Source organism: Podarcis raffonei, chromosome 4 (assembly GCF_027172205.1).
Source record: "Podarcis raffonei isolate rPodRaf1 chromosome 4, rPodRaf1.pri, whole genome shotgun sequence".
NCBI classification, from domain to species: domain Eukaryota; kingdom Metazoa; phylum Chordata; class Lepidosauria; order Squamata; family Lacertidae; genus Podarcis; species Podarcis raffonei.
In genome coordinates, this window is record NC_070605.1 from 44,538,887 (window position 1) to 44,563,288 (window position 24,402).

Genomic DNA, 24,402 nt, shown 5'->3' on the forward strand with positions numbered 1-24,402 from the left:
GACAATACTGAAAGTTTGACACTTTCAGTAAGTTGCACTTTTCTTGGACACTGTTTACTTCTTGCATGTATATACTCATTGCAAAATGGAACAGTGCTTGTCAGTTTCTGAATGTGAATCTATACTTATGTTCTTCCTTAATTCCAAATTGTTGGAGCAGGTCGACTATAACTTCTGTTTACTTTCAAATCCCTTTCAGTCATAGTAAATTGGAAGTGATTGTAATAGACAGTAAACAAAGAGCCACAATTAGAATGGAAGTTCTATTCCATTTTAACCGAGCACCTGTTAAGCCCCCCTTCCCAGTATTTTTTATGGGCCAATCACTGTCCATCATGCACCAGAGACAGAATTTTAAAAGGATAAACAATTTAAAGTAAATTTTGTGTGCTGCTTGCTGAAGGTAGCTAGAGATTATAGTATCCATCAAATAGCAGCCTACATCAGCAGAGAATGGTGTGATCTTAAACTAGCAAAAACTGCAATAGCTTTGTTGATATCAGTATTCTTGGCAGCTTCATGGTCCAAGGCCAACAGCAGGTGATCACTTAAGCGTCCATCACACACAGTGATTCTTACAGTATATAATCCCTAACTCACTTCACCACAAAGAAGGATCTTTCATTTGATGCTGCAGAAACTGGTAAATTTAACACAATGTCTGTTATTGACAGTGCAGGATGATAAACTCCTAATATATTGTTTGGATCCTGCCTCTAAATGGCATTGATGTAAAGTGCAAATTTCTTGGCTTTCTCTTGACTTTTAACTCTGCAATTCTGTACACACAGACATGGGAGTGAGCCCATTGAACTCTTACTTCTATATGTATAGGAATGTAGTGTAAATGTTTGAGGGCTTTGTTACTAAATATCTAAAATTAAATATTTCAGGAGCAGCTGAGCTTCATATACTAAGAAAATTTAAAAGAACCAACAATTTCAAATAAATGGTGCTACAAACTGAGGAAACTGGTATTTCAGATGGGTATGAAACTGCAATTTATAAAGCATGCTTACAACCTCCCAAATCAATTTCCCCCCAGTGGAATTTTATCCATGTAAGTGCCAACTTTACTATTCACTCACATCAGCATGTACATTTAGACAGTACATTTATACAAGGAGCTAAATATCTAATAGCTGATCCACATCCCATTTAAGTCAAAGTACTTGGCATTTAGCCGATTCATGTACTGCAACTTCAATGGAACTGAATCAGCTTAAATGTGAACACTTATCTGAGTTGGGTGGATTTGGCTGAAAGATGCAAGCAAAATATTTTGCACAAACCAGCAAACCCCTATCCTTTTGTCTTAGATTGCAGCTTATCATTGTATTATCTCAGTGTCTTCCATATCTAACTGATTAGCCATGGGAAATTATATCATTGAATGTTGTGGAGTTTCTTGCTCTATTCCCTTTCCAGAGTAAAAGCAACAACCATGTTAAACAATAATAGTAGGGCTGTGCACCAGATTTGGACAAGGCCCAAGCCAAAGTTGGGCTATTCAGAAAGATCTGGGTGTTGGTCAAGGTGAGTTGAGACAGTCAAACATCATTACAGGTCAAGTTGGATGTTCAGAGCAGTGGTGGCCTGCGGACCCCAGGGGGTCCACATAACCCACCCAGGGGGCCCATGGCACCATTCACATAACAAAAACTGCAATAAAGATGCCAAAATTTTCAGAAGCAGGGCACTCAGTTTCTTGGCTTTTGAAAAACAGGGGGTCCGCAATACTTAGATAACTGGGAACCATTGGGCAGTGAATCAGGCAAGAAGGAGAGGCATGCATCACTCTGGAAAACCATTGAAAAGGCCAAGACCTACCTGACGGCCAGTTGCCTCTTCCCAGGAGAAGGAAGGAGCTGGACAGCACCTGCCACACCTTCCTGCCAGACACTCCTCTACACAGGATTGCTGTCTCTGCTCCGCTATGGAAAGGAAGCAGCTATCCTGCAAGGTGCAGAGTGCAACGTTCCCTGCAGACTTGTGAAAGAGCAGCTTGCAGAATTGAACCTCCCTATTCTTTGGAGAGGAGGTGGGGGAGAAGGGGACACAACAATGCATTATATAATCCTCACCATCGTTGTTGCTATGCTTTATATATACACTTCATTTAAAAGTTCAAAGAATCATTTGTCTGACTGGCCTCTAGTAGAAATCATTGTCGCCGGTCCCATGCTATGGACCATTCTTCCAGCAAAGATTTAGCAGGCGTCATTACTTTTGACTTTCAGACATTTCCTGAAGACCTTTAAAAAAATAAAATAAATAAAATTATAGCAGACCTTTATAGCTGTTAATTTTTATTTTTGACTTGGGGCTCTTGCCCCTGCTCATTCCAGGTTGCTTACCAACCCTGCCTACCTCCTCCCAAAGCCACCACTTCATCTTACTCCTTGCCAAAGCCATGCCTCCTTCTCTCTTCCCCAAATATACCTGCCGTCTGCCCTCACCCCCTGCCAAAGCCACCCCTGCCCCCTAAATCCTGCCAAGCCACCCTCCTCTTCTTCCATAGCTCACAAACCCTCCTCTCTTCCCCTTATACATTGCCAAACTTGCCACTCCCTCTGCTTAGACCAGGAGTGGGGAAGCTTTGATATAAGGATCTGTCCCCTCTTCATGGGGCCACCTTCCACAGATTACATGTCTGTTTGCACTTTAGCAAAAGGTTTACGCAGACATGACCCTAGGATCTCCCACATTTTTTTCCATACTAACACTCTTCCAATCTTATTTAGCTTCTACTGTGCCATCATCATGAAAACACTGACATGGGAAACTCTATATTTCATTACAGTTTCTCTGAGTGTTCCATAATCTAGTCTCAAAATATTTGTTCACAGTTTTCTACTTTCCTGCAGGCACGCTGTCAGTAAATCATATCTGTCTAAATAAAACGATAGCATTTCCCAGTGAGAAATTCCAGGTTAGATGAAATTTCATTTTGGGGTTAGGAAAGTATTTCTTGTGTGTTGCAATCACAAAAGTAGGGTCTTTCTCCCTCTTTTAAAAATGTGTATGGTTCTTGCAGCTAGGGAGAAAGATAATTCACACACCACTCTCCACTGTTTTGCATTTAAAATGATGGAGATGGGAAATAATTTTTGGCTTGCAGGAAGTGAGTGCTCCTTTTGTAAATGACTGGGAAAGCCATTTCAAAAGAAGTGCTTTGCTTTGAATGAAGAAAGGAAAAGAGCTGCACCAGGAGGGAATGTTGATAACTAGGCATCTTTGAAAGTTAGGGGGTAGGAATCTGCAAAGGGATTATTATCCCCAGTGTAGGGGCAGTCCAAACTGTTCTTGACAGATTGGCAATGGTCTCTCTTAAGAACAGCATTCTGAACTGCAAATAAATATGTAAGATATGCCATGCTGGGTCGACCCAATGATCCATCTAGCTGAACATCCTGTCTACAAAGAGTATGCAGACAACTGTATTGTGAAGCTTCATGAGCAGGAAATGATGGTGGTAGCCATCTCCTAGTTTTAATTCCCAGCACCTGTGATTAGAGGTCTACTGTCATTGAAGGTTTCGCTTTTTGGCTGTCATGCTTATCTGCTATTTATTGATCTAATCCATTTTTAGAAGTGTTGCATTTTAGCTTCTATGGCAAGGAGTTACAGAGTGTTGCTGGGGATTCCTGGGCAGTTAGCTTGGTAATTGTGCTCTCAATTTATTACTATTTATTTATGTCCTACCCTTCCTTCTGAAGGAGCCCAGAGCAGCCTTTGAGTTAGGGTTTGAACTAGGGTTACCCAACTAAACATCCTTGTTCCGAACCATCTTTGGGAACCAAAAGGATAAGGGATGCAAACTGGTATTTGTAATCAGGCTGTAAAAGCAGCTTTTGGGTGGGTGAGGCCTGGCATAAAAACTTTACACATGGCACTGGCCTTGCCTGGCCAATGGAGCAGTACTTGGGTCTGTGATGCCCATCATTCTGCTGTTTCCATTTTATCCACATTCCATGTTTCTAGGTTCAGTATGGATCATAGAACTATAGAGTTTGAAGGGTCCATGAGGGTCATCTAGCCCAATGCCCTGTAATGCAGGAATATTTTGCCCAACATGGGGCTTGAACCCACAACCCTGAGATTAAGTCTCATGCTGTACTGACTGAGCTATCAGGATGTCTGCAGCCCTCTTCAGATCTTAGCAGATGTTATGAATGGAAGAGCTACTTCCTTGTAGAAGGATATAAGGCTCATTGTAACAGTGCATGTTCATTTATTTTCTGGTAGAATTTAATGTTTTCAATATCAGCCAGCAGCTTTCCTTCACCTCCTCTTGTGGCAAGAGGTTGTTTAAAGCATCTGCTTAAAGATCTGATGTGAATCAGAATATTGTAAGATGCTTAATGCAAAAAAGCCATGGAAGAAACAGGCTTATTTTGGCCCTATAGGTAGTGGTTAGAACAATGAGCCCGCCCCAAGCAGACTTTTCTTGATATGCATTCAAATGATGGCACTGAAGCACTTCCAGAGATAATGTGATTCAACTGTAACTTGTGTGCTGCTTTGAAAGGGAGCCACATCAGCACAGCAAGACCATTGTGCTCCTTGAAGTCTATCAGACTCCACTAACTCGTCTTTCTCTTGGCTCTGTTCTTTCTCTGCTGTTTTGAAGACATTTGTAATTACAGCTGAGAAAAGATGTATAACTCCTTAGACAGGATAAATACTTCCTGCTCTCTGTGTGGCAAGCTGTGCATTAGACTGTGAGACGGACAGGGAACATACTATAAATGGTTGGTTCTTTTCTCTCCGCCTTATTCAAGCTAGCTCTCTGGATCAGAGTCCACTTAAGGCAAAAATGCCATAATTATACCCAGCAACCATATACAGTAGGCCTATAATTGAGATTAGGTTTCAATCACTACAATTTCTGAATCAAGATTATTGAAAGGGATTCAGTAGGCTTTCCAGGAAGAAATGATGCAGATGTGTTTCCCAGAATATTTCCTTTCTTGGAAGAAAACAAGATCAACATAATAGTTTTCTCTCTTTTTTTCAGATGACAATAGACTAAAAGGAATATTACAATGGAAGAATATATATAGAGATGTACATACACTCTCTCTCTCTCTCTCTCTCTCTCTCTCTCTCTCTCACACACACACACACACACACACACACACACAATATTAGGGATGGGCAAATCTGTTAGTTTCATTTTCTACAAGCTGGTAATTTCTCAAGTCTTAAATTCAAATTACCTCACTTCTGCCCCGCTTTGATTCCCCCCCCATGTCCACACAATTTTTCTTTTCATGTCCACACATTTCCTGTAATATACAGGTTTGGGTACACAGTTTTCCAAATGTACATTTTTTGCATGCAGGTTTTCCCTGATACAATGCATTTTTCTATACGAATTTCACAAATACATGCGCTTTTGTGTGCACTTTTCTCTAAGATACACTGTGATGGGATGGTGAGCTGCTTGTGCGTAAAATCCTAGTCCCTCAGAGTTTGGCTAAGTCCACAAACCTCTGTCTGTGACGGAGCTCCTTAAACATGGCTCCATCAGTCGCTCGTTGAATCGGACAGTGGGCGTTTACGGAACTTCTTCCAGCATAAAAGCTCCTTAACGGAAACGCGTCTTCTGGACTCTCGGCGTGACAGTTTCCGGCGAGGAGTGGGTGTCCCTACAGGAGGTCCTGAAACCTCCCCACTGTTCTCGCTTGAAGTGTCTCTGAGCCCTCCCTCCGACTCACTTTCCCTTGGAACTCCACTTCTCCCCCTGCTGGTCCCCTCCTCAGCTGAATGGTCTCTCTCACCCTCCGTGAGCCCTTTCACCTCCTGCGTCTCAGATGGCAGTTCCCTGACATACACATTTCTATAGACTTCTTTGGCTGTAGAATTAATAGCAAAACTCCTAAGTGTAAATTGTGAAGGATGCTTAGGTTTCAGTTCACATACTGGTTTGAACTAAAATATAAACCAAATGAATTTATCTCCATCCCTACTATATAAGCTTATTTTAATTAGCAGGAACAGATGGGAACCTCTTGTTCAAAACTTAGAAAGTTTGAAAGAATATGCTATATGACATTTCTACAAACACACACACACACACACACACACAGAAAACAAGCAAACAAAAAGCCTTTATAATAAAAGTTGAACCATTAAGCAGAATGTATTCTACAACTGGAGTTCCCAAACTGTGGTCTGTGAACCACCAGTGGTTTGCGAACTTCATTCAGGTGGAACATCCACATTAAACATTCACACTGATATTTAATTGTATGTTCATTACTTCTACTATGTTTATATTGTATTTGATTGCATTACAATTTGAATTCTATAGAATTTAAACTGTAATGCAAACAAATACAATATAAGCTATAAAGAAAGCAAAACAAGAACAACAATTAAACATCATACAACACCTGCTTCAACTGGCAGGAAAAAACATTAAGTGTCCCACCCACCAAGGCAAGACCATCAGCAATTGTCAAGTGGTTGGGTAGGGGAAGTCTGGGAACCACTGTCCTTCAACTTTACTTCTAGAAACTTAATGTATTTTGCAAATGCATTGAGATTTCTAGCTAGGTTTACGGGTTCCTTTCATGCCGATAAAGGCACATGCATACATTCAAGTAGGTGTGAGATATAATTGGAAAAACACTATTTCAATTATTAATCATTCATTTTAAGAAGGCATTGTTAACATATCCAGCAGTATTATTTTACTTTGTAAAATGCAATTACATTATCAAAGGTGCCATGATAAATATGGCATCTTGTAGATACATGATGGAAATGGTAACCTGAAGAGCATAGGTACCCTTCCGCAGCACAAACAAGGAAATATAATCAAGAGCAAAGAAAACATTGTTATTTAAAATTTAAATGTTGACCTTCACCCTACTATCTAAGACTAGACATTTGCAAACCTAGTTAAAGGAACTGTTTTTTATTTCACAGAAAATCTCCGTAGAAATTCAGATTGCAGAGGGGACCCACTGCATATCACTCCATCTTGTATGGGCTATTTCTTTGCCACCAGCCCCCCCAGCTCACATTCCTAGAATGAAGACATGAGACAATAACTGGGCTGTAAAGGTTACAATTTTATTTAACTTACAAAAGGACTGTAAAATGTTAGTAAAACCCTATTCCCTACCTACACAAAGCTACAAATGCTAGAGTTCCCTGGAAAGACAGATTGGTGGTTAAACCGCTCTGATAATTTTAGCTCTCTCAGCACCTTTAACAAACTACAGTTCCCAGTATTATTATTATTTTTTAGAATCTATGACTGTTTACAGTGGTATGATCTTGCTTTACATGTACAGTACAATTGGAGACTTGGTTGCACATCACAGTTGGGGAAGGGCTTCAGAATGGGCAGCAATACATTGACAGTACCGGATGACGGAGAGAAGAATGAGGCCAAGGAGGAGCTGGCGCCGCAGCAAAAGGCTGCTGTAAACGCTCCCTCGGAGGCACCTGGTTGGGTGCCTGTCGAGGGGTGTGGGCGCCAGCCAGGTGAGAGGAGGAGGAAGGGGGCTAACGCCCCCTGCCAAGGGCGGAGCTCGGGCTCCCGCCCACAACCACTCCCCTCTCTTCCAGGGAGGAGAGTCTTTATGCAGTTTATAATTATGTAGAATATAAGATAGCATTCCTTCCTATTTATTACAGTTAATTTTTCTTCCAAGTGTTTACTGCCTAAAGCGTTTTGAAAAGCTTAATCACTTCCTTTAATATTTGAAAAATAGCAACTTAAAATTGGTTGGCTGATCCATATTTCAAACGCGCAGCTACAAAATGTTGACATTGGGATTTGAGGTTCATAAATCTTCAGTTTTACGCATTCTCAATAACAGCCAGTCTCTACAGAGCAGATATTTAGTCTACTTCTTGAAAAATGCACTGTGACAAATTCTGGCATGTTCTGAGACCCCAAGTTTCCCCTTTGTCATTTTATATTTTCCTTAGTGAAGAAATAGTAGGATTCAAGCAAAAATTATAGCTTTAAACATTATCTGCCATTGAGCCCCAAAACTTTATTTGCTTAATTAGACAAGTAGCATACTTAAGCTAGCTTTATACAATTATATAATGTGACACCACATTAGACTGCCATGGCAGAGCAGGAAGATTATTTAGGAAATGGCTCCTAAAACATCAGACACCTGGTTGGAGGTACTGGAGTTATTATATACTCACTTGACCTTTAACTCCTTCAGCCCTGTGATAATGGCTTACTTTTGCATCACACACAGCTCTCAGCCTCTGCCTCTATGTTTTAATTCACACAAGCAGCAATTGAGCTACAGTGACCCATGCTCTGCTAGCCTCCCAGTTGGCTTTCTGCAATGTGTTGTATGTGGGGCTGCCTTTGGTGATGAATTCATCTGCTGGAATTATGCCTGGTTTAACTATGTGAGGTCATATTATAGCAATTCTGCAAGTATAACATTGGCTTCAAATTCATATATGAGACTAATTCAAAGTCTTGATGCTTATTTTTAAATCCCTAAATGGTTTGTTTGGATGCATATGCTACAATGAGCACTTCTGACCATCTACTTCTGACCATACCACATCTGTTTGTTCTTTAAGATCTTCAAATGAAGTTTTGCATACAATCATAGAATTGTATGGGACCACGAGTGCCATCTAGTCCAATCCCTTGTAATGCAGGAACCTTTTGCTCAATGTGAGGTTCGAAACCAAAACTCTGAGATTAAGAGTCTCATGTGCTACCAATTGAGCTCCCCCATTTCTTCAAGAACTGTTAGTTGGGAGAGCTCCTTTTCTATCTTGGTGCTTTGGAATATCTTAGCACACTAGGTTAATAGAGAACTAATACATCCGATAAATAAATAATAGACCAATTCTCAGTCTTTATCAAATAATTCTAGAATTTTCCAGTTGGCCATTATCTCCAAGCAATAATTGGTAAACTGGTTCAAGTGTAGTGTAGACAAAGCCTTTATCCCCTTTGCCTAGCTTTAAAAAAGATGTATATTTTTTCAGATTTCCTTGCATAATCTGACAATGCTATAATTACCGTATTTTTCGCCCCATAGGGCGCACCGGTCCATAGGGTGCACCTAGTTTTTTTGGGGGGGGGAATAAAGGGGGGGAAATTATTTTTTCCCCAGGCGTGGGGCTGGGGTGGGGGATGCCCAAGCTTCCCCCGACCCCAGCCCCCAGAACAGGCTGCTATCTGCAAGCCTAGGGAGCCCGGCGGGAAGTCGCGCCGGTCTCCCCAGGCTTGTGGATATCTGTCTCCCGAGCTTGTGGGGCTGGCGCTGGGGAGAAGCGCGCTTCTCCCCAGCGCCAGCCTCCAAACCAGGTTGGGGAACAGCGGGATGGCGGCGCTACGCCTCCCCGCTGTCCCCCGAGCTTGTGGGGCTGGCCAGCCTCCAAACCAGGTCGGGGAATAGCGGGATGGTGGCGCTCCGCCTCCCCGCTGCCCCCTGAGCTTGTGGGGCTGCCCGATATCTGCATGAAGCCCGGGGCGTGCTGTGCAGCGTGCCCCAGGCTTCAGGATGCAGGCTGCTACCCGCAAGCCTTGGGAGCCTGACGGGAACTCCCGCGGAGCTCCCAAGGCTTGCGGATAGCTTCAGCGAAAGCCTGCATTCGCCCCATAGAATGCACACACGTTTCCCCTTCATTTTTGGAGGGGAAAAAGTGCATCCTATAGGGCGAAAAATACGGTATATAATTGGGGTGTGCACAAACCACAAGATTTGTATCTGTATCTGTAGTGTTTGGAAGCTGCTTGAACTGCTTCAGATCCACTCTGATGAATTCATTATTTGGATCCAAATCTGATCTATTAAATCCAAAGCCTTTGTTTCAACTCCATTGACTATAATGGGGAATCTAAAAATAGTTATAATGAATCACTCTTTTCTTAAGTGGATGAAATTTGGAGTCTACCAAGAGTAGACTAAACCTGACAAAAAAAATTCTTGTGCGGGGAACCTTTCAAGTTTTATTTTTATAAGATGTGGTTTTTTAGCAAGAATTGGATGCAAATTGTAAGTGTGATTGGCCCATCTGCCAAATTTCACAAAGGCAGGCGCAAATGTTCCACCTTCATAAATAGGTCCAGGGGCTATTGTACAACCCCCCCCCTTGTTATTAACAAGTAGACAAGTGATTTTTTTTCTCCCTCCCTTTTTTCCCTGGGAGTGCACGCTGTAAAAATAAGATAGAGTAGAAGAGCTGTGATTTTAAATTATTTGTTTGGAAAAAGAATAATTCAGAAATATTCAGACCACCATATAGTCTAACTCTGCTGCTTATACCATTCTCTCGCAGCGAAAACTCATAGGTAAATGTCCCATGTGAAGAACAACTCATTTTTTTTAAACAAAACAAAACTTTCCAGTAGCACCTTAGAGACCAACTAAGTTTGTTATTGGTATGAGCTTTCGTGTGCATGCACACTTCTTCAGATACACTGAAACAGAAGTCACCAGACCCTTATATATAGTGAGAGGTGGGGAGGGGTATTACTCAGAAGGGTGGTGGGAATGGGTGATCGGCTGCTAGGTGTGGTAAACCTGTTGCTGATTAACAACTGCAATTGGTCTTACAGGAAAAAGCAAAAGGTGAGATGGTTAAAAATAGCTTTATCATGTATAATGAGATAAGAATCCAATGTCTCTATTCAGACCAGGTTTCTCCATGGTTTTAAGTTTGGTAATACGTTGCAATTCAGCAACTTCTCTTTCCAGCCTATTTCTGAAATTCTTTTGTAATAAGACAGCTAATTTGAGATCTTGTATAGAATGTTCTGGGAGACTGAAGTGTTCTCCTACTGGTTTCTCTGTCTTGTGATTCCTGATATCAGATTTATGTCCATTTATCCTTTGGCGTAGGGTTTGGCCTGTTTGTCCAATATAAAGGGCTGAAGGGCACTGTTGGCATTTGATGTTACACAGAATATTAGAAGATGAGCAGTTAAATAGTCCTGAGATTGTATGTTTGATGTTGTTGGGGCGAGTAATGGTGTTGTCCGGGTGTATGTGGCAGCAAAGTTGGCACCTGGGTTTATTGCAGGCTCTGGTACCAGTGTCCATGTTAATTCTGGTTGTTGTATTATTGTGGGTGATGAGTTCTTTAAGATTGGGTGGGTGGCTGTCTGTAGGCAATGAAAGGTCTTCCTCCTAGAGCTTCAGAAAGAGAACTGTCATTGTCTAGGAGAGGTTGTAGATCTCTGATGATGCGTTGAACTGTTTTAACTTGGGAGCGGTATGTGATTACTAGTGGTGTTCTGTTATTTTCTTTTTTGGGTCTGTCTTGCAGCAAGTTCTCTCTGGGTATCAGTTTGGCTCTGTTGATCTGTTGTTTAACTTCATCAGGTGGATATTTTAGTTCTAAAAGGGTTTGCTGTAGATCTCTTAGGTGAGAGTCTCTGTCTGTAGAGTTGGAACACATGCGGCTGTAACGTAGGGCCTGGCTATATACAATGGATTGTTTGGTATATTTGGAATGGTAGCTAGAAGCATGTAGATATGTTTGTCGGTCAGTTGGTTTATGGTATAAGGTGGTGTCTATACACCCATCCTGTAGTTTTATAGTAGTGTCCAAAAAATGTATTTCTTGCATAGATTGGTTCATTGTTAGGTTGATGGTGGGGTGAAAGTGATTGCATGTTTGGTGGAAGGTGTCCAGGGACTGTTTACCATGTGTCCAGATAATAAAAATATCATCAATGTATCACAGGTACAACAGAGGTTTGAGTGGGTAGGAGTTTAGGAAACGTTGTTCTAAATCTGCCATGAAGATGTTGGCATACTGTGGGGCTATGCGGGTGCCCATGCAGGTGCCCATGTTTATTTACTTCAACTTCCACCCCCACCCCTGCAATCACTGTGATTGGATCGCACTGGTAAAATAATTAAAAGTTAGACCTCTTAGTCTGCTCCCCTCTTGTGCTCTAGGTGTCCGCTTACTATGTTTCTCCAAAAAAGGGAGGTGCCTTAAGTTTAACTTGGGGGGGCAATTGAGACAGCAGAGTTGCTAGGAAGTATGGGGTCTCCCTCATTCACCTTGGCATGCCTTGTTAACAGCACAATCTGACTTGGGAAAATGTAAGTCTGCCCTAAACGCAGCAGTTCATTTCTTTATTTTGGGCATACAGAGAACCAATTGACAGTCCTATTATATAACCTCCTTCTCACTACCTGACCATAGTATCACAAACAAGTATTCTCACAAACCACTTCTGTAATGGGAGTGGGTGACTTCTAGAGGCAGCATAGGACAGAATCCTTATTTCTACTCATCAGTAAGATCTGTGACCTCTCTTAATTTGTTTGGGACATCGTATTACCTTCACAGACTTCTTAAGAAGACTGTTCTATCTGTTATTGATTAGCTCAGCTAGACAGCTGATTGAGTAGTTTACAGAATGTGCTATTAGTGTTATTGCTGCTAATTAGTTTGTTTTAATGATCAACTCTTTCCATTAGGATCTTTACCTCTTCAGAAGCAAATTCTCACATCCAGATGATCTTCTTCTTTCATCTGCTCCAGACCTGTGTTAGCAATAGAATAAATTGTTCGATTTCAACCATGTTGAACCTTATGCTTGTCATTGAACTAGAACAGAATATTTCTTATCCTTCACACTGTGCTAATGAAATCCTGTGGAGCAGAGCTGTATTTATGGGAAAGTGGAAAAAATTATATTTGTGGCTGGTTAACTTTAACAAAGTGACAGCTGTTTCAAAGCTACCCACAATTTTGGTATGATGAAAGTAGACCTGACAGGTGGATTAGTGAATACAGTGAGGTGCTCAAAGATGCATGGTAAGTGTAATTTATCATGTGATTTTTCCGTGTAAATCATGGCTCTAAAGTTTACCAATTTTCCTCATGGAAATACTTTGAGGACCAGCTCTACCAAGAGGTAGTGAGGCACCTGCCTCAGGCAGCAGTCAGTGAGAGGCAGTGAATGGACAGAGGTGTGCAGTCATGTGCCATGCAGCCTTTTCTGCATTCTGTATGCTAGTCCTTTGCCTTCTGGTTTAGTGGGGGATGTTCAAGTAAGATTCAGCAGTGCATCTGATCAGCTTCTGTATGCAAAATGAGATGTACCATCTTGCCCTTTGCCCTAGGCAGCTAAATGTCTTTGGCCAACCCCACTCACTTTATTTATGACATTTCCTTAGTCAGTGTACGGCAATGGAAAAAGAAGCTGTGTTGCTCTGTTTCAGAAGACTAATATGGTGGTCTATAATTGCATTGGACTAGAGTAAGAAGCCTGCATTGGACTAGAGTAAAAAGCCTAGAGTAAGAAACTTATTCAGAGTTCCGCACCTGGGTGCTTTAGGAATGGGCAGGCATAGTATCAGAAGGTAATGGAAGTCATGCAATCCAATGATAATGCAAAGACTGGATTATTCACAGATTTATCCTTTAGGGTCCAAGGATCTAAGCAGGTCCAAGAGCAAAGTCCCAGATGAATAAGCAAAAGCAGTGCTGGAGTGGTCAATTGTGAAGTTCAAGAGCTCATGCATAGCTTTTCCTTGTAAAACACGTTTTGCTCTAACAAAAGATGTTCAGCCACTTGAAATTCAGCCACTTGGGAGATGATTTGTAGAGTGAAAGAATGAAACAAAATTCTGTGAATTTCTATTCCCAGTCTCCTTGAGGGCAACCTCACTGCTAGGATGACTCTTCCTTCACATTGGTCAGGCAAGGTCACATGTTTGAGATCCTTGCTTGGGGGAGGAGTCATCCCTCGCTCTCCAGTTTGGATAGACGAGCAGGAAAGAAAGCCCCTCCTCTCACAACACTCTGTTGTAGTGGGCCGCAGTTCCTCCTTGGGAAAAACAATTTTGGAACTGGTGTTTGATGTGCTAGGGCTATCTGGTTCCTCTGCTTTCCCTCTGGGAGACCCTGGTCTTTTCTAGCTTTGGCTACCATGGGTGGGAAGTATTCAGGAGAGAACAGCCTGTCCTTGGGAACAGGTTCTGCTGTAACTTCATCCGATAGTCCCCCCTCTTCTCATTCCTCTGCTGAGGATTGTGGTTCATCTGAGGATTCCATCTCCAGAACTGACCTCGCATACTTCCTGCAACATCTGTTCTTCTACCTGCTACCTTCCTACCTTCCACTGCAACAGGTGTATTTGGAACAGCTGGGCTTGTGATCCCATCTCCACAGCCCAGGAGAGGGTCTCCCAGGCTGAAGACGTTGGGGATCTTGGCGAGGACCATGAAGAGGATGAACTGGAGTGCTGCACTCTTTGTTGTCTTTGTGATCTGGGTGGTTCTCTGGTACACTTTCTCCCCCTCTCAGGATCCCTTGTGGGGGCAGCACTGCTTTAGGAGGCGGGAGCTACTGCCAGATGAGCTAGAGCTGCAGTTTGTGGCTGAGCTTGGTTGACTAGCTGCCCTGCCACCATGCGCCTCTCATGTGTAACGATCCCTCTGATCCATGATATCAATCTAGGAATGTCCTCCCCTCTGGTGTGGGTGAAATCCAACCCCTCAGGGCCCCAAGGACTTACCCTGTCCAGTGATGTAGAGCACACTGCTGGGGTGCAAGCAAGGTGACTTGCCTCGCCTTTCTGCCCCCTGCTCCTGCTGCCGCTTGGGTCTGAGAGCAACATGGAGGAGCAGCCTAAGCCTCCAGCCTATGGATGGGGCGGGAGCGGTGCTGGCTAGTTTGCGGTGTGGCATGGTTCTCAATTGCTGTTAAAACCACATGTGGGAACCTTAGTGCCTCGACACCAGAAGCCCAACTGTCTGACCTCTTCATATGGGCATGACCAGACAAGGGGAAAGGACTTGAAGGAGGCATAGGTGGCATAGGCATCCGATGTTGCTCTTGTCCACAGCCAATGCCTCCCTGATGATCTCCAAGAGAAAAAGACGAAGAAAGAAGAAAAAAGAATAACTCAAACAGAAACACGTTTTTGCGTGCTGAATAAGGTGCAGCGCACCAGAGACCCTCCTTTCCAGTCAGAAGGCAAGCCAAACTGGAGAGCGGAGGAGGACTCCTCTCCCAATCAAGGATTTTGAACATGTCACTCTGTCTGACCAATGTGAGGGAGGAGGAGGAGTCATCCCAGCAGTGAGGTTGTCCTCAGAAGCCTCCGGAAAAAGGGTACTCACAAATGCTCCTAGAAAATCAGTGCAATATAAACTCAGCAACCCACATACATGAATTTCACCAAATGCTTCTAGCCCCTTGGTAATTTTCTAATACGTCATAAAAATCCCATGACATCTTTGCCTGGAGTTCCATTATGGAAGATAGGCAGGATGCGAATGTACAAAGTAGATATGCAAACATGTTTTTTGGCACATGTTTTATAGCCAAGCTTTCTTGGACTCTGACTCTTTTGTAATCTTAGATATTGCACACTGCTCACTTTTCCAATTACAATTTTGTTCATCTCACTTTTCAGAAATTTTATTGTCTGTTGTTCCATTTTTATGCAAAGCGCTTAGAGATTTTGATTAGATTAGGTGGTTCTTTAAAAGAAATAAATATGTGTGGGTGAAGTTAAAAGCGGTATTTGTAAATACTATGTTTGTCATCTTCTGCTAGAGGATTTGTATTGTTATGTGTTTTCTTTTCTAATGGATTCCCTCTCTGGATAAAGATAATTAGGCATCTTTAAGATGGGCTTTTGTTTCAGCCATGGCACTTACTCTCACATCCCCTGACTCTGAGTCATTGTTGAATCTCCCATCCCTCTCTTTGCTCAAATGGCAGATTGTTAAGGCTGGAATAAGAAAAGGCACAGGTGGCACCACCTACTGCAAGGCTTTCTTCAACAGCTGTTGGTCTTTTCACAGTTTGTTCATCAGAAGGAAAGGAAAAACTGCAGGACTCTTGATAGTATGCAACAATACTATCAGTTTCCTCAGATGCATCTCTGCAGTTTAATTGATGACATGTTGGTGAATAATTTAGCCCTGGTTTGCAAATTATATTTGTGTATACCTGTACCAGAACGGACATTCCATTTGTCTCAGCTTATTATTTTATTGCACAGGCAAGAAATTGCTTGTGTTCTATTTGCTGAAATATATCTGTGCTAAAAACATTTCAGCTGTGGTTGAGAGAGAGGAAATGTCAACAAAGCACAGAATGTGCACACAGCAAAAACAAGGCAAATAAAATGAAACACCCTGCACCCCCTACCCAAGCTGAAAACTGATAGCACTGACATTATTTTGGAGAAATGTTACCATAGCTGTTTGTTCATTATTTAATCTGTTTCTTGAATAGAATTTATTCCCTTCTTTTTTTCATCATCACTCTACTAAAAAAGTGCCTCGTTGCTCCTCATGCTGCTGTCTGTAAGTTTACAGTGGTACCTTGGGTTAAGAACTTAATTCGTTCTGGAGGTCCGTTCTTAACCTGAAACCGTTCTTAACCTGAGGTACCACTTTAGCTACAGGGGCCTCCCACTGCCGCCGCATGATTTCTATTCTCATCCTGAAGCAAAGTTCTTAACCCGAGGTACTGTTTCTGGGTTAGCGGAGTCTGTAACCTGAAGCGTCTTCAACCTGAAGCGTTTGTAACTCGAGGTACCACTGTATCTAGTTGTTAAAGTGACTCAGGATGGAATAGCAGAATATGTGCATAATCATACCTTTTAAGGAATATCTCTCCTATGCTCCAGGTTAGTAATTTATTTTACTTTGATGGTGCACCAGAGTCCCACAAACTGACCTCAATACAATGTCAAAAAACCCAATTGCCACTCCTACTGTACACTTGAAGACTTGTAGATGAATGTGTGAACTGACCCCACTGAAAAGCATGATTGTGTGAAGATTTGAAACAGTTGTCTTTAGAGCTATATTTTTGGATGGCCCAAAGGCCAGTTGAGGTACACTCAACTGCGAAAGCTTACACTGCCTAATGCAGAAAACAAGGGGAAGGTGCTGCAGTGCTGTGACATTTGTTAAAAGTACACACCACCACCCCTTGCTGATTGACTCAAATGGGCCTTGTGGTTTCCCCCCCTCATCTCTCCCTTTGCGGGAGAAGTTTCTCATGACTCCCAACTTCATTGGGTGGGGTAAAGTTATCTGACAGGGTGACAGCACAGGCATTATCATTGTATAATAATATGTGATGCACCCCTTTAGTTGCAAATGATGAGTATTTTGCAAGTCTATCACAAAAGAACTATTGGAAAATCGGATACTGGAAACCAATGTTCCTTGACACATATTGCTTTGGGGTTCAAGGACTCTTAAACTATATTATACCTTTAATAAATGTATATAACTTGCACAGCTTTCATGTAGGAAATGGTAGACATAAATCACAAAGGCTCTGGATGAATATGTGACCAAACACAAATAATGATATAAGAATACATTCCATGCATTACCATAGACTCTCATTACTACTCTGATGCATGGAATGTATTTGTGTACAAAAATGAAATTCTAGAATCATAGAATTGCAGGGGTACCACTGGCAAGCCAGGTAAATAATAGCACAGATGATATACTGTGCTATAATAATAAAATTACTGTGCGTAAGGACCACAGAGAGCTGGAAATAAACTATATTATTGTTAAGCACACTCCAGTTCTTCAAATGGGTATTCAGGAGGTGCTCATAAAATTTGCAGATGACATCAAACTAAGAGGGGGAGCCAATGCTACTGAAGACGGAATCAGGATTCAAGAGGACCTGAACAGATTGGAGAACTGGGCCCAACTATTTGAATTGGGACTAATGAAGGTTCTACACTTAGGCAGGAAGAACCAGCTGCACAAATATAAGATGGCGGACACCTGTGAAAAGTATCTAGGGGGTCTTAGTGGACCAAAAGCTTAACATGAATCAACATTGTGAAGCAGCAGCAAAAAAGCTAATGCTATTCTAGACTGCATCAACAGAATTTCCAATTAAGGGAAGTAATAGTACCACTCTCTTCTGCCTTGGTCAGAACACAGCTAGAGTATTGTGTTCAGTTCTGGGCACTACAATTTAGGAAGGTTATTTACAAGCTTGACCGTGTGCAAAGGAGGGAGACCAGGATGATAAAGGGTCTGGAAACCAAGCTTTATAAGGAAAGGTTGAATGAATTTGGTATGTTTAGCCTGATAAAGAGGATCATGAGAGGAGATGTGATAGCCATATTCAAAGAGGACTGAACTCAGTCCAAAAGCTGAAGCCTCCTCATTAGCAGCTTGATGACTTTATCCACCATAGAGAAGTTGAGCAAGAGGAAGAAACACAGGGCTCCTTCCAAAAGGAAGCTCTGGCAGCTGAGACCCACCAGGACCGATCTTTCCAATGAAAAGGAATTCACCAAACTAAGTTTGTTCAACCAGTTTGATCTACGCTATCAGTTTCTATTTACAATTAGAGTTTTGTATGAGTTCTAATGAGACCCACTTCTCATTACACTTCTCATTTGAAATACAGTCTACAGTTTAAATAGTTCCTTTGATTTCACTCATCAGAATAATGTGCCCTTTTTATGATGGTACAAATTCTCAAACCTGTGGGAGTCATAAAGCCATGGCAGAGGCTTGTAATACTGCAGGGTGCCCCCTGACCTCGATGACCAGCACTCTGTGCCTGACAATGTATAGAATGCATTGACCTTATATGGAGTTGTGTTTCCTCTGGGCAGTGATTACCTTATATGGTGATGGGTGTAGTAAAAGCCATGACCGGATGGTGTAACGTGAGACATTGGCAGACCAGCCATGAGGCAGAGGGGAACAAAGGATAATAAAATCGGAGGAGAGTGGTCGAAGGAGCTGCTCATCCCATCCTGAGATTATTGCTGGCTCTCTGTGTCTTTTTTCTATGCTGTGCACCATTTCGTGATGGCTGGTCTTCCGTCACAAACCAATCCCATAATTTGTCAGTTCAGGTCACTGTATTAAAGACACTTTTTTATGCTGAAATATAAGCATGACCAGAAAAGAAGTTATTTTTCTTGTAGAAACTTTCAGAACATCAACTTTTGTTTATCCCATGTCACAAAAAATGTGAAACAGGTAGTTCATTAGGATTTCACACCTGAAACATAAAACACTACAAGATTGCACATTCACCAATGCCCTTAAATAAATAATCTCACTGTGTCCTTTCTATTGTGACTGCAGAAGCTGACCTCGCGTCCCCAGCCAATGCTATTGTACTTCATCAATTCTTTCTTATGATTGCAGCATGAAGACATGATACCTGTCTGAATTTTTAATGCTTGGCTTTTGCCCTGTTGACTCAAAATGTTAATGCTACTTACTGTAAACATGCTTTCTTTATTTATTTCTGCCATTGCACATAAACTCTCCTGGGGAACTGTACAAACATTGTATCATTATGTGCACATGGTAACAGGGTTCAGAAGTCGCCTCCTAGATGTTCCGCAAACTGGGGTCAGCAATAGCTGTCATTCCCCCCCCCAATAATGGGAGAGGCCTGCTTCTAGTTGGCTTCACAGCATCTTGCTCAGTGATTATACTAGTGTGAAGCTTGTATGCTACATTTTCAAGTAATCCAATTTAATGGCAGGTTCTTATTCACAAGGGAGACATGGGTACTATTGTATATTTGCCATAGATAGAATGATATCATGAGTAGCTTCATTACAATCAGAATTATTGTTTGGAATATGTTAGATGGATATTCCACCCTTTATAGGTTTTCTATAATGATGTGAATATGCAAATTTACTCATAAGTAAGCCTTACCCACTTTAGTGAGTCTTAGCCTGCCCTCTCTGCGTGTGTCTCTCCTGGCTGATTTGCAAATTTCCGTGTGCATACAATTTCCCTCTGCAATATGCAGCTGGTAGCCAGAAGTGAAATGTTTTTTAACTAAACTCCTGAACTACACAAAGGCTTTCCACCTTTGTAAAGGTTCTTGCCTGTTTTCCAAAATGGCAACTAGTTATCCAGCATAAAGAACAGGAATGTTGAGCTTGCAAGTTTTGTTGGAACAGATGGGTCTGTTCCCATATGTGAAGGAAGTGCCTAGTTCAAAGCAACAAGGCTATTTAGACTTCTGTTCAGTCACTGACACTTCCTGTTCAGCCTTTCCTCTCAGTTGGTCAAAGCCATCTCCAGGCCCCAGTGAGGTTCTTCACTTCTCAGGTGACTTGGGAGACCCAGTATCTATGTCTTGGGAAATAACCAGTTAATCCTGAAGTCCCACGTTTGTGGGAAACTACAAAAGAAAAAAATGGCTGACTGCCTGAATTCAGAAAGCCTGTGAGGTTTGACTCACTAGCAAAAAACCTCCCCCAGCAGAGTTTAAAACAGAAATATATGCAGCATTTGCAAAGCATAGAAAATAGAGGTTGCTGGACCTTTAAAATGTCCCAGTATTAAGTGCTTATAATTTGCTCCCCTGTATCAATCCCTCCCTGAGTAAATAGACTACAATCTTAAGTAAGCATTACTTACAGTGTGACACAGGTGGCATTGTGGTCTAAACCACCAAGCCTCTTGGGCCTGCCAATCGGAAGATTGGCAGTTTGAATCCCTGCAACAGAGTGAGCTTCCGTTGCTCTGTCCCAGCTCCTGCCAACCTAGCAGTTCGAAAGCATGCCAGTGCAAGCAGATAAATAGGTACTGCGATGGCAGGAAGGTAAACAGTGTTTCCATGCACTCTGGCTTCCGTCATGGTGTTCCGTTGCGCCAGAAGTGGTTTAGTCATGCTGGCCACATGACCCGGAAAGCTGTCTGTGGATGCCGGCTCTCAGCCTGAAATTGCAAGACGAGTGCTACACCCCATATTCGCCTTTGAGTGGACATAACCATCCAAGGCTCCTTTACCTTTCTTTTTTCTTTTTACTTACAGTAAATAGGTCTCACTCATGCATTGTTCAATGCTACAGCAGAAACAATAGGCGTAATAAATTCTTGGTTACAAAATACAAAAAGTATCTTCAAACATGGAGTCTGGGCTTGGGAGTTCCAGCCCTATGTGTCTGCTCAGTTACATGGGGTAAAGAGAAGAGGGAAGGAACAGGAAGCAAGCCTTACTTCCTCCTGCCTTGGAGAAGAGGGGATGTGACATCACAGAGTCTACTCTATTAATTTAGGACTCTGTGGTCCTTAGCCCCTTCAAATACTAGCTAACATGGTTAGGTTTGATTTCAAAATCTCCCACACCTTGCCACTGCTTCCAAAGCAGCTTCCAAAGTTGGGGTGGAAAGCACACACCCCGCTCCTACCCAGCCCCCCACAGTTCAGCTTTCCTAGTATTGCCATATTTTAAACAGTGAAAATCCAGACAGAAAGTTGTTGAGCAAAAAAATGCTGTTTCTGAACTTTTTTTCTGGAAAAACGGCAACATGGGCTGTCATATGTCCAGATTTTCCCGGACATTTTTACCGATTTCTGCCTGGGCGCTGCTGCCGACTGCAGTATTCCGATATGTCTGGGAAAATCTGGATGCATGGCAACCCTACATATGGCTTTCCCTATGTTTCTTCCTCTGAGTCTGCCAATTCAAGCCTGATCCTGACCATACTGATAATGGCATGTAGATGGTTGACTGTGACCATAATGTAGCCCTTGAACTGAAAAAGGGTCTCTGATGTAGACAATATTAAGCTAGATGGGTCTATGGTCTGATTCAGTTTAAGGCAGCTTCCTGTGTTCCTAGCATCTGTGAAAGCTCCTTAATATCCATGATTTTAATGGAACTGTGGCTTCAGAAATATGCAGTGGACAACTATCCATATTATAACTAGAGTCTGTTCGAGAAGGGTGTTATATTCTTATCCACACCTCAGAATATTTCATGGTATTAACAGAGAGAAGTTGGCATGTCTGCAATAATGCTTTGAACTTCTCCACAACCTCCATGTATCTGTTTGCCTTTATGAATTTGTGTTAAATATTTTGTTGTTACATGGTTACTGCATATTGTTCAATTATTTGACCATAACGGTAGCAGTACATAGTACAAAAGCATAGAGTAATCACAACTTCAGTGGCGAAAATAGGCAGACACTTCAGATTGTAGCTGGGTATTGAATTGTTGAATGGCACCTCACATGAAAGAAATAAACAACCTTAAATCTTGCTTATGTAGTAAGCAGCACACTGGTCTAGAACTTTAGTCCATGCTGTGCTAGTTTTCTATGAAAAGGATCCCACACCCTGATGGCATAAAAGATCGTCAATAAATATGGCTTCCCCGCTTTACAACTGAATTGATAAGGTCCATGAATGACTTTACCATCTGAATTAGCTGCATCTGTAGGTTGACTTAAAGACCTTGCAAAGCAGTGTGAAGTACTGTATATTAAGATGAGGGAGTGGAACACATACTGGTCATTCTTGCACATTTCCCTTTTTTAGTGAAATTTCCCACTACTTTTCATAATGCCATCTTCACATTCCGTCTACCCCCCAAATGGCAATGAATATTGTGATTTCTCCTCCCTCAAAAGCTCTTTCCATTTATGAAAAGAAGAGTCACTTTAACTGTACTCCTTTTAATGCCTACTCATTCCATATTTTCTTGAATGCAGCTTTTAGATAACAATGGTAAAAATCAGTGTGAATACTAATAAAAAAAAGTTCAGAATACAATTTCTCACTTCTAAAATGTGTGAACCAGATGATAATGGAAACAGAAGTGCAGAAACCTTTTATAATCTATTTGTGGCATAAAGCAGACAAAATGTGCCACTTTATTGTAGCTGAATGTGGCTAATTATTAAGCAGAAGGGAACCAAAATTATTTTTAAAAATATATCAAGGTTGCTTCATTTTTTTAGAAAAAAACACAAAAATGTTATAGCAGGATATCAGATGAGCTCGGGAATTTGTGTTATTACAAGAAAAGATGCACATCTTTTCAAAACTGTAGCCAATATTAGTGATGAACAATCATAAATTCACTGTCTCATTTTATAAAAGCTTTTTTAAGAAAGGCACTCATGCATATCTCTAGATTCTTTTACCAGAAGCATGGTTACTGAAATCTAATGTGGTTGCATTTAGGGATGGGGGAGAAATGTAAATTACTTCACATTTAAAGACAAACCTACCTAATGTGCAGTTTCCAAAACAATAGGAAAGCTGAAAAACACCCATCCTTTGAAGTTTGCACTTCTCAGAATTCTGCAGTGTGGTTCTCCAGCCACGTAACATATGCAAAATGCAAATGCTGAGGTAAATTGTGCATTTAAGTGGCTACATTAGTGAAAATAACACAGAAAAAATGCATTATATTGGAGGAAATTGCTTTGAAAAATTGTGTATATTGGGCAAAATGACCAACAAAAATGTGGACTTTATAGAAAAAGTCAGAAACATGATGCAGAAATATGGAGCTCTGATTGTAAAACTGGAAAAATGAGGAACTGAAAAACTGAAATCAACCTATTTGCTCATCTCTAATCAGACCAAAATATTCTGCTGGTGGAGTTCCATTAAGGAAACTCCCACTCATAGAAAGAAAGGCATTGGATTTCAGTGATTTCCTCTCCCTTCCCCCTTCAAGCCCCTTCTGCCCTCTAGTCTGGAAGGTTAAATGGCCCTGAAGAACAGTGGAGGAACTAGTGCAGGAGGCTGCGATGGGGAGGTGAGAATTGGCAAAAATATCATTCTCTTCCTCTTCCATAAGGTGTAGCCTCTACTGGAGCATCTGATCTTCTGCAAATGAAAAAGGTCCCTGTGTTTGGAAAAGGAAGACAGTGGATCCAAGCCATAGTCATTTTCACTTACAGTAGCTTTTGCAACATTATAGGTATAGCATTCTTGTGTGTTTGCCACATCAATTATCCAAATGTTTAGGATGTTGCAGTATATATGTTCTATATGGCAGAGAGCAGGTACAATTGCTTCTCCCCCTTACAAACTATGTCAGGTTAAAGTAACAGGTAAAAGTAATTCAGCAATATGTCAGATCCATAGATCTTTTGCAGTGGCAATCTACTCTATCTGCCTGTATTTAGCAGCAGTGCTTAGAGTCCGATATCAGCCCCTTTTCTCAGCTCTGAAAGATTTAGGCACAGAGAAGGTGCTTTGTTATAGAGCTTGCTGAGCCTCCAGGGGTGAAGAGCAAGGCTTGTACCTCCACATTACTCTCTTGCCAGGTGGTACGGCAGCTTGTTGCAGCAGTTAAAAGACGCCGCCATATGGCCATTTTTCCATTGTAATTGCTACGGAGGAAAGGACATTTGGGAAAGAAAAAGAAAAATGTATGGCAAGAGGAATATTTTTTCTAGCCTGGAGAGGATAACAAAGATTGGCTCTATGAAAAAAAACCAAACAAAGGACAACAAAAAACAAATAAATGGCACTCTGATCTGGAAAAGCCTCTTGATTTTATCATAATCTGCAAGCCGTAACACGACTGGAATCCTTTGAAAGCCATATACAGAAGCAGCCTGGTCCACAACCAAATTAAGACAAATACTTAAAGTTAAGCTGGTTTCCTCCTCCTAAATTCAAC